The following is a 12590-nucleotide window of genomic DNA, read 5'->3' on the forward strand; positions in this document are numbered from 1 at the left end:
TCTCTTATCTTGACTCTTCATTCATATTTCGGTTTTACATTCACATTTTGAGTTTACTTCATTAGATCCTTTTGCTATTGTTACAATCTCATTTAGAGCCTGTATGAGAAGTAGAAGTTATTTTTTTTGACTTTTGAATTATGAAAAAGTCTGTGTTTGGTATTATTTTAAAAAAAACTTTTGATTTATCCAAAAGTTAATTTATAGAAATTGACTTACCGAAAAAGTTAATTCATAATTTTTTGAAAAAGTAGAAATATATGACTTCTCTTTCTCAATATTGGCCTTCCACTGCTATTTTCATCCAAGGTTTCATCTGCTAAAAACACTGACCTTCGACCATCATTTTCACGTAATGATTTATCTGCTGAAAATGTCGATCTTCCACCACTATTTTAAAACGATGTTCTATCTGAACTACCTATTGTATATATTTCTTTCATTTTTTTTTATCATTTTACCACTCTATTTTTATTATTATATTTGTATTTAACATGGTGTGTGGTATAAAATTTCAGTTTTAATTTTATTTTTTTTCATGATTTTTTTTATATAGCTGTTATTATTTTTATAGTTAGTTATAGCAAGTTCTTGATCCCAACAAAATATACATTGATACATATTTCACGTTTATTTTCTATTTTTATCTACCATATCATACACAATAAACCAGCAAACACTAACTACACAATAATTTTTTTTAGCATTGCCATCAAAATTATTGTGAATTAAAAGTTTATTACTATTTACTACGTACAAGAACACCGTTATAGGTGAAGATAAAGTAGAACCAGTTTCTACCTAAAAAATAGAATTAATAAGAGAACAAATAAAGAATTAATTGCCTAAATAATTGTAATCTTAGTGATTAGGTTATAGAAAATTAACATTCAATATTGAAAAGTATTTATTATCATCCTTGTTTTAATATCTATTTTTTGTAAAAAAAATTATATTTTTTGAGTTATTTATCTAAACGTTACAACTTTAAATTAAGTATTTTTATAATTAAAAATTTAAATATAAAATAATTTATTTATAAGCTGCTATTAATAAAAATTCTCATACTTTAATATTTTTTTTTTAAAATTTATTTAAGTTATTTAACCAAACTGAAGTTTATTTCTCTTTTGATTTCTTCCATTTCCGTTTCTTTATAAAATAATATACTTTGCTTGTTGCCGTGGGACGAAGGGATTATCATTAAGGAATGAGGAGGTATGCAATTATGCATTTATAACAAAACAAAAATAAAACAGTTTCAATTTAAAATAATAGTGAGAATTCAATGCGAGTATAGAATAATATACATTTTTTTATTGGAAAGCAAAGCACATCTGCTATGGGAAGACGAATAATCTATGCATAGAATCACAAAATTATTTTTTTAATCATTGCAGAGTTATGGATAAAATTTAATTTAGGAGTTGATGTGACTTAATAACATATGTTAAGATTATAAATTAAAAAAATTATAAATTTAAATTTTTAATATATTTATTATGTATTTATTAAAATATAAAATATAAAAATTTATATGAATAGTAACTTTATATGTATAATCAAAATACAAGTTAATTAAACTTTTAAATTTTTATGCATATTATATAGCATAATAAACGATTAGAAGTCAAGAGGACATCAAATATACACATGTGAATGCCCCCGAGTCTTTTTAAAAAATTAAAAAATAAAATTTGTCTCTCTTTTACGTGTATTTTTTAAATAATTATTTAAATTTATTAAATTATTTAAAAAATAATTGCATCTGACCGTCCAACTAAATTTAATTAACATTTTGTAAAAATAAAATTAAAAAAATGATAAAAGTATACATAAATTTTTATATGATGGACAAATATATATTTTAATTTTTTAATAAGTTATCTGTATATACCAATATCAAGTATCATTGTTATTTCTATTTTTTTGTAGTCTGAACAACTTTTTCAGTCAACAGTGACCACTAAATGATTTTGTGTATTGTGTGATGTAATTCTTTTGATGACTGACACATTAAAAATTAAATGATAAATGATTGAATTTGTTAAATTTAAATAAAAATTTTACAAGTGATTTACAATCTTTGTTCTTTTCTTTTCTTCTCCAAAAAGTGGATGTGGATCAAGGGATGGAACTTAGAAAAAACTACTAGGACTATATTCAAAATAAATTTTAGAGAAATAAAAAGAAAATGAAAATTCTAAATCAATTACAAATCTTTTTTTATTATTAGTAAAATTTAATAATTTATCATTTAGTTTTTACTATGTCATCAAAAGAATCATGCCACACTATATATAAATAAAGCCATTTGGTAGCCACTATAGCCAAAAAGATTACTCAGATGACAAAAAAGATAAAAATGTCGAGTTAAATCTCAAAATGGTCTCTGAGATTGGCCTCGTGCACTGAAATCGTCTCTGAAATTCTAATTACACTAATTACGTCACTGAGATTAAGAAAAGTGCACAATATTAGTCCCTGACCCATTTTTCATTAACGACGTGATGACTGTAGCTTGATGACGTAAATGGTAAGTGAAACGTGTCATTCCATGATCTAGCCATGTGTAATGATATGATGATGTGGTGACAAGTGACACGTGGCATGCTGATGTGGATAGTTGTGCCACGTGTCACAATGTTATTTGGGCACGTGTCGCAACAGTATTCGTCCATGTGTCATCCATTATGTCATCGTTGTAGATGCACTAAATTAGTCCTATACTTTGCATTAAGTAACTATTTTAGTCCTTGAAATTGAATGTCGTGCACCAAACTAGTCCCTTCACCAATTTTAGTCCATGAAATCGTTCATTTATGTAAATTATATAGGAAAAATTTAGGAGACCAGCAACTCTATTAAATTCTGACCAGCATGTAACAACAACAAAAAATGGGTAATTCCACACCATTAGATAAAATCTCACACCATTAAAAACATCATTGATGAATATTTGATAGCTATAAATCACAAAATTTGGTGGCTTAACATTCCTCAATTATATATATATATTGCTCTCCTTGATTTGTCTTTACCCATCCACACCTATTAGCAGAATAAACACTCTCATGTAAATAGATAATATCTGTTGTGAAATAAATAAATAAAGAAGAGGTAACAAACATAAAGTAAAGAAATATAATTAGATAACAATATTAACCATAATTACTATCTCAATATAAAAGAGATGATTCATATATATATATATATATATATATATGTGTGTATTAACGTATGAAGAAAGAAAGAGAGAGAGAATTTTGTATATAGACAATATAAATAAAGAGAGAGAATTCTTATTGATTGTAGTGTGTCATCAACGGAGGCTTAACCTCCTATTTATACATGTATAAGAGTCCTCTTTCATTAAATGTAATTTCCTTGGTAATATGGCACTTCACTATAGGAAAGTTAAGCCATCCAAGTCATACATGGTTAATGGTCATCCACTTTACACTTATCACAATACTTCCCCTTAGATGACTATTTAGGATTATTGTCTCATTAAAACCTTATTAAAGAAAAACCTAGTGGGAAAAAACCTTAGTGAAGAAAAAAGAGTACAATATCCTTTAGTGATGGGGACTGCCTCATTAAAAATCTTGTCAAGAAAAACCCAATGGGAAAAAACCTGACCAAGGAAAAAAGAGTACAGTCTCCCCCTCTTGTTGACATCAGTTGATGTCTCGAAATCGGCGCATCCCAATCTCATGTACCAATCTTTCAAAAGAAGATTTTAGGAATGACTTTGTGAATAAATCTGACAGATTATCATTTGAGCGAATCTGTTGGACATCAATTGTCCCTTGATTTTGAAGATCATGAGTCAAGAAGAATTTGGGAGAAATATGCTTTGTTCTATCGCCTTTGATATATCCGCCCTTAAGTTGAGCAATGCATGCTGTATTATCTTCAAATAGGATAGTTGGAGCTATTTTATGATCAGTCAGTCCACATGATAACAGAATATATTGAATCAGGCTCCTCAGCAAAAAACACTCGCGACTAGTTTTATGAATTGCTAGTATTTTAGCATGATTAAAAGAGGTTGTTGCTATCGTCTGTTTCATGGACCTCCATGATATAGCTGTACCACCATATATGAACATGTATCTTGTTTGAGATCTCCCTTTGTGTGGATTAGACAAGTACCCAGCATCTGCATAGTCAACTAATAGTGACTTAGATCCATAAGGATAAAATAATTCCATATCAACCGTTCCATGAAGATATCGAAAGATTTGTTTGATTCCACTCCAATGTCTTCTGGTTGGAGAAGAACTATACCTTGCTAGTAAATTCACCGCGAATGATAAGTCAGGTTGCGTATTATTAGCAAGATACATTAGCGCTCCAATGACATTAAGATATGGTACTTCAAGACCAAGGATATCTTCATTCTCTTCTTTAGGACGGAATTGATCCTTCTCCACATCCAAAGATCTTAGGATCATTGGGGTACTCAAGGGATGTGACTTATCCATATAAAATCTTTTCAAGATCTTCTCTGTGTATGTTGTTTGATGAATAAAGATCCCATTTTTTATATGCTTGATCTGTAGGCTGAGACAAAATTTAGTCCTTCCAAGATCTTTCATCTCAAACTCTTCTTTTAGAGTTTTTATAATTGTTGGATCTCTTCAAGAGTCCCAATGATATTTAAATCATCAACGTACACAGCAATTATAATGAACTCAGATGCAGATTTCTTTATGAAAACACATTGGCAGATATCATCATTTTTGAATCCGTTTTTGGCCAGATACTCAGTAAGACGATTATACCACATTCGTTCATATTGCTTTTGACCATATAAAGATCTTTGCAATTTGACTGAGTATAACCCTTGCGAATATTCATTGGATGGTTTAGATATCTTTAATCCTTTAGGGACATTCATATAGATATCACGATCTAATGAGCCGTACAAATAGGCTGTTACCACATCCATTAAATACATATGCAGTTTATGATATGTAGATAAACTAACCAAATAACGCAATATTATTACATCCACTACAGGGAAATACGTTTCTTCATAATCTATACCGGGCCTTTGTGAAAAACCTTGTACCACAAGTCGGGCTTTATAGTGCACAACTTCATTTTTCTCATTTCGTTTTCTCACAAATACCCATCGGTATCCAACAGGTTTTACATCTTCAGGTGTACGGACTACAGGTCCAAAGACTTCACGTTTTTCAAGTGAGTCTAATTCAGCCTTCATGGCTTCTTTCCATTTTGGCCAATCATTCCTTTGTCGACATTCTTCGACTGATCTTGGTTCAAGATCCTTACTTTCATGCATGATATTTAATGCCACATTATATGCAAATATTTCATTGATAATTGTCTTATTTCGGTCTCATTTCTTTCCTGTAAAGACATAATTTATCGAGATCTCGTCATTTTCACAATTTTCAGGTACCTGAACGTCTTCTGGCGTTAAAACTATATCAGAATTTTGGACAACTGCATGTGTCTCTACTATATCTTTTTCAACAGGAATAGTATTTACCTCTTTTCTCTTTCGAGGATTTTTGTCTTTGAAACCGATAGGCCTGCCACGCTTCTGGCGTGAATTTGCTTCAGTGGCTACTTATCCTACTGGGACATCAATTCGAATGGGGCATTTTTCGCTGGTATATAAGATTTAGTTACCCTCTTTGTATTGGAAAATGCATCAGGCAATTCATTTACTATTCTTTGCAAATGTATAATCTTTTGAATTTCTAGTTCACATTGCCCTGATCGAGGATCTAAATGCATCAACAATGATGCATTCCAATTAAGTTCCTTTTCAGGAAGCTTATTCTCTCCCCCTAATATTGAAAATTTTGATTTATCAAAATGACAATCTGCAAACCGGACTTTAAATACATCTCCCGTTTGTATCTCAAGATACCTCACTATAGAGGGAGAATCATATCCAACATATATCCCCAATTTTCTTTGGGGTCCCATTTTGGTGCGATTAGGTGGTGCAATGGGAACATATATCGCACACCCGAATATTCTTAAATAGAAAATATTTGGCTGTTGGCCAAAAGCTAATTGCATAGGAGAGAACCGATGGTAACTCGTTGGTCTCAAACGAATAAGTGTTGCAGCATGTAAAATAGTATGCCCCAAACCGAAGTTGGGAGATTTGTTCTCATAAGTAAGGGTCTAGTAATTAATTGGAAGTGTTTAATAAGTAATTTTGCTAATCCATTTTGTGTGTGAACATAAGCTATTGGATGTTCAACACTTATTCCATTAGCCATACAATAAGCATCAAAAGCTTGGGAAGTAAATTCACCAGCATTATCAAGATAAATTGTTTTGATTGGATTTTCTGGAAATTGTGCTTTTAATCGAATAATTTGAGCCAGTAATCTCGCAAACGCCAGGTTGCGAGAAGATAATAAGCACACATGTGACCATCTCGAAGATGCGTCCATTAGGACCATAAAATATCTAAAAGATCCACATGGTGGATGAATATGTCCACATATATCACCTTGAATTCTTTCTAGGAATTCAGGGGACTCAAATCCAATATTTACTGGTGATGGCCTTAAAATTAACTTTCTTTGAGAATATGCAGCACAACAAAATTCACTAGTTTTAAGAATCTTCTGGTTCTTTAGTAAATGTCCATGAGAGTTTTCAATAATTCTTTCATCATGGTTATTTCCGGATGACCCAATCTATCATGCCAAGTTAAGAATTCATTTGGACTAGTAAACTTCTGGTTTACAATGGCATGTGATTCAATTGCACTAATCTTGGTATAATACAACCCAGATGAAAGTGATGGTAACTTTTCTAATATAACCTTTTATTTAAATCATGAGTTGTGATACATAAATACTCATGATTTTCCTTATTCATTGTTTCAATATGATATCCATTTCGACGAATATCTTTGAAACTCAACAAGTTTCTCAAAGACTTGGTAGATAATAGTGCATTATTTATTATAAATTTTGTTCCTCGGGGAAACAAAATTATAGCTCTTCCGGAGCCTTCTATCACATTGTCTGAGTCAATAATAGTATTAACATATTCTTCTTTTGGCACAAGATGGGTAAAATATATAGTACTTTTAAGAATAGTGTGCGAACTTGTATTATCCGCAAGGCAAATATCTTCAGAATATGTCCTTACCATTTTTCTTAAAAAACAAATGATAATAATAATAATAAAATGAGTAGAAGTACAGTAAAATTATTCACATGAATACTTAACAAACACATACATATATCAAACTATTTTATCATTGATCAAATAGCCAATATTTTCTTTAGAATCTTTAAAGAAATTAGATACATCATAATGAGTGGTGGAATTTTCATCATTTGAAACAAAATTTGTTTCCTTTCTTTTGTCATCATTTTTCAAGGATGCTTGATAAAGATCAACTAGGTGCCTTGGGGTACGACAGGTACGTGACCAATGGTCATTTCTCCCACAATGGAAGCATTTATCCTCAATTGATATACTTTGCTCATTGTTTCTTTCTTTATCCCACTTCTGGTGAGATCCTTTATGAACATAATTTCTTTTCCTTCCATAATTTTTCTCGTTACCAAAACTTTGCCATTTACCTCTTTTGGGGTAATGATTTACCGCATTTACTTCAGAAAATAGGGCGGCACCAGCTGGGCGCGCTTCATGATTTCTCAAAAGTAACTAATTGTTGCGTTCAACAACAAGAAAGTAAGAAATTAACTCAGAATATTTTTTAAATTCTTTTTCTCGATACTGCTGCAAGAGCACCTTCGAGACATGGAAAGTCGAGAAAATTTTCTCTAACATATCGAGCTTAAGAAAGTATCACCGTCTTTTGATGATTGTACCTTTTTTCAAGGTCTTTCCACAGATCTGCAAGATCTTTTAATGTGGGATATTCATTTTTTCAATCATATGTCAAGATGACGACGAAGGAAAATTATGGCTTTGGCTTTATCCTTCTCGGATGTATTATTTCAGTTTCAATGGTATCTCTAAGATCCATTGAATCAAGATGGATTTTAGCATCTAAGTATCCTTGATAAATAATTGTTTCCAAATATATCAAAAGCATTATATTCAAGAAGAAAGAGCTTTGACATAATGAAAATTTATTACCTGGAGTCTTTCTAAAATTTCGTTAGAGCTTTGTGTTGATAATATGTTGTGAAATTATATGAAAAAAGAAAGAGAGAGAATTTTGTATATAGACAACATAAATAAAAAAAAAGAATTTTTATTAATTGTAGTGTGTCATCAACGGAGGCTTAACCTCTTATTTATACATGTATAAGAGTCATCTTTTTTCTTTCTTTAAATATAATTTCCTTGGTAATATGACACTTTACTATAAGAAAGTTAAGTCATTCAAATCATACATGGTCAATCATCATTCACTTTACACTTATCACAATAATATCCTATTTATATGCAGAATTTAGAATGAAAAAGTAAGCTTTGATTGTATGAATAAGACATAAAAGGACCGATCCTCATTTAACATGTATCAATGTTTCAATGCCACACCGCTGCAAAGTTCATACGATTTTGGTTGTTTTTATTGATTTAATGCAAAAAACTAAAAATATTCCTATTTGTTCTCAATTCAGGTTCTCATGGATGATGCCACTTTGGATACCAAGGAGAATGACACCATCCTTGATAATGAGTTATTTGAGAATAGGCCTATCTTCTGCCAGAAGAATCAGCTTCAGTTTGACACACTCCGCCGTGCCAAGTATTCCTCCATGATGATCCTCTACCATCTAAGGGCTCCTACTCTTCCATCTATTGCCGAAATATGTAGCATTTGCTCTAAACACAATGTATTCCAACACAGCTGGAAATGTGATATTTGCCCAGAATTCACTACCTGCACAGCATGCTATAAGAAGAGAAGTGCTAATTGCCATCCACATAAGTTGAGTCGAACCTCTTCAATAACACTTTCTCAGTCAAGGAATCTAGAATTGATGGAGAACTCAGTAACGGTATGAAACTATCTCATTGCTCACACCTACACAGTTATTTATTACTACTAGTTGATTTTCTTCAGTTATATATTCTTAATCTGCACACTTGCTGACTTGTCATGTAATTGTTCAAGCAGATTCAGAAACTGATGAAAATTTTACAACATGCTTCTCGATGTCGCTCGAGTAAAACTCAACCCTGCTCTTACCCAAACTGTCTTCAAATCAAGATGTTGTTCTATCATGCCAGTAAGTGCACTGTTCGAGTTGCTGGGGGCTGCCAAATCTGTAAGAAGGCATGGCTGGCGATAACTATGCACTCGAGGAATTGTAGAGATTCGCCATGTCTCGTCCCGCGTTGCACGTGTGTTACACTATTTTTTTTTCCTTTTTTTCCCTTCACAACCTAGAATCTAGCTTCCATACTTTATTGCATTAAATATTTACTTCATGATGTTCATCTCAATCTTGCAGGTATCTGAAGAAGCATGCAGAATGGATAGCTATGCAATTCGAATCTCGGCGGAGAGCTGCAGTTGTGGAAAGCATCAGAGGTCAATGATCATATAAGCTTTTTGTGCCTTCTATTAAATTTATCAGGAATGTCATCAACAGCAAGTAAGTGTACAGTCTTTCAGATTTTTAGTTAATTTGTAAAGTTAATACATAGGCTTTGAGGAAGTGAAGAAAATTTTGTCCAAGAACTTCTATAGAAAAAAAGAATGGAATAAGAGGTTAAGATAAGCTAGAGCTGGCATAGTAGTATAGTATTTCTTGCTTAAGCATAGTAGTATAGTATTTCTTGCTTAAACAAAGCTGGTTACATCATAATTCTTTTGTAAATATTTGTGGTTATGAGGGTTTTAATTCATTACCTCATGAAAACCACCTGAGTCCCCTTATTACTAACTCAGTCTTAGGGATTTTACAATCTTATTTCTATGATGTAAAATAAATCATATTCTTTCTTTATATTAAAACAATTGTTGAAGGTTTAATTTAGGTTTATATTAATATACTTTGCTTCTTGCCATGGGATGAAGGGATTATCATTAAAGAATGAGGAGGTATGCAAATATGCAATTATGCATTTATAACAAAATAAAAAAAAAGGTTGAAAGACTGGAGTCTTACCTTCTTGAGGATGGAGGAGCATATTTCGAAAGATTGTTGAAAAATGTCTTAATTGAGTTGAGGATTTTTGGTTGCTTCCTCCGTATCCTTTAATGATTTCTTACATGCCAAATAGACAGGTTATTTTTGAGTTGGTTCTAAGAGTTAAAGATCTAATTACTGAAAATAGGAATTGGAATCAAAATCTTTATTTCTCAAGACGTTGCAAATAAGATTTTGTCGGTTAAAAAGCCGTGGATTGATCTAAAGCTATTTATCTGGAAAGCTCACCATGGTCAACTTTCGGTGCTTGTTCAGATTCATCATCGCATCCCATCTATATCACCAATATGCCCCTGCTTTCATAAAGCAACGGAAACAGTCACTTATTGTTTGATCGATTGCTGTAGAATTAAAGACGTATGGTCTCACAGTTATCTTTGTGACTGTTGAGAATAATACACCATTCCCCCTTGAGAAAACACATTTGACAGAGAAATAAAATAGACACAATCACAACACAAGAATTTAACGTGAAAACTCCAATTACCGGAGAAAAAACCACGGCCGTTGTCAAATGACAACCAGAGAATATCACTATGTGAAAATTGTTACAACACATAGACTTCTTTCTCTCTAACACCGGCAAAGCAAATATCTAACTACACCTCACAACACTCTCTAATCAAAGAGTATAGAGGAAAAGAAAAATCAGATACAAGTTTAAAGTGTTTCCGACTGGTACAAAAACAAATGGAGAACTTAGCCTCATATTTATAGCCTAGGCCACCCACTCCATTTGCTATCCTAAGCAATGTGTGACTAATTCAACCAAATCCTAACAATCTCCACCTTGATTGAAATAGTCACACATTTTCAGCTTCCATTGTCAACACCGACAATTCTTTGCTGCCATTGTCTATACCGACAATCATAGTCCAGAGAACTATCATACTCCACCATGAAAGTATACTCACTTGGAATTAGACCACTCAAAGCATTTCGTCTTGGTACAGATCGAAACCTTGCTGAAAATTCATGGTGCAACTTCCAAATTGGCTTTTCCTGGAAGTTCTTCAGCCATCGACCTAACTCCGCCACACACCTTGCATCTCAACGCCAACCAATGCCCGTGTGCAATTGTGGACCCGATTGCCACAGCTTATCCTTATCCATGGCAGTGCGGTAATACCATGATGATACTTCTTGTCTTCAACGCCTTGTGAAAACCTGATTGTATCAACACATCCTTGACTTGTATTTGCCACAAGCCAAAATTGATTCTTCCATCAAATTTTTCTATTTCAAGCTTCACAGCACTTGAATATCCTGACATTGTTGCAACCGTATACTGGAATAATATAACTCAACTGTAGACCGTGCACTAGGAAGGGTCCCCAGGAAAGAGAGGTGGGTCACAATGGACACACTTAAATACCAAGTCTTTCTTTAGCCAGAACCTTTCCAAACTGCACTCTCACAGTGTCACACTGCCTTCCAGCAACAACAACAGCAACCAAAGATCAACCTCAAGCCACAGGACAAAATTCTTTTCTGATGTGGAAGGTTAGACTAGGCTGCAACCCACCGAACCGAAGCTCTGATACCACTTGTTGGGAATAATACACCATTCCCCCTTGAGAAAACACCTTTGGCAGAGAAATAAAATAAACACAATCACAACATAAGAATTTAACGTGGAAACTCCAATTACCGGAGAAAAAACCACGGTCATTGTCAAATGACAACCAGATAATATCACTATGTGAAAATTGTTACAACACATAGACTTCTTTCTCTCTAACACCGGCACCCCAGTACACCCACACTCTCTCAAAGCAAATATCTAACTACACCTCACAACACTCTCTAATCAAAGAGTATAAAGGAAAAGAAAAATCAGATACAAGTTTAAAGTGTTTCCGACTGGTGCAAAAACAAATGGAGAACTTAGCCTCATATTTATAGCCTAGGCCACCCACTCCATTTGCTATCCTAAGCAATGTGGGACTAATTCAACCAAATTCTAACAGTGACTGTCTTCCCTCAGAGTTCTAACGACTTTTGGATATGGTGGACTGCATCAACAGAGATACTTAACCCGTTGAAGAATGCTATCATTTGCTGGAATTGTTGGAAAGCTCGCAACCAGTTGATTTTTGAAGGTTCTACTTCTATGCCGTCTGCCATTCTAGCAAGCTCTGTCAAGTTGCTCTGTGAAATCCAAAGAACTCCCAGTTTAAGTTGTCATCTCCATGAGGCAAGCTTTTAGTTGCATTCAATTTGATTTATCATTCTTTTTTCTTTAAGATTTTTCTTCATTTTTCGACCATGCACCGTTGGATGAATACAGTGTAGTATTTTTAGAAAATCTCCACCTTTTATTATGCTGTCCTACTTTTGGATATCTTTATATTTTATTTTTTAATAATTAATAAAATATAACCTACTATCTTTAAAAAAAAAAAGACAAAATAAAAATAAAACAATTTCAATTCAAAA

Source organism: Arachis duranensis, chromosome 10 (genome assembly GCF_000817695.3).
Source record: "Arachis duranensis cultivar V14167 chromosome 10, aradu.V14167.gnm2.J7QH, whole genome shotgun sequence".
Lineage (NCBI taxonomy): Eukaryota > Viridiplantae > Streptophyta > Magnoliopsida > Fabales > Fabaceae > Arachis > Arachis duranensis.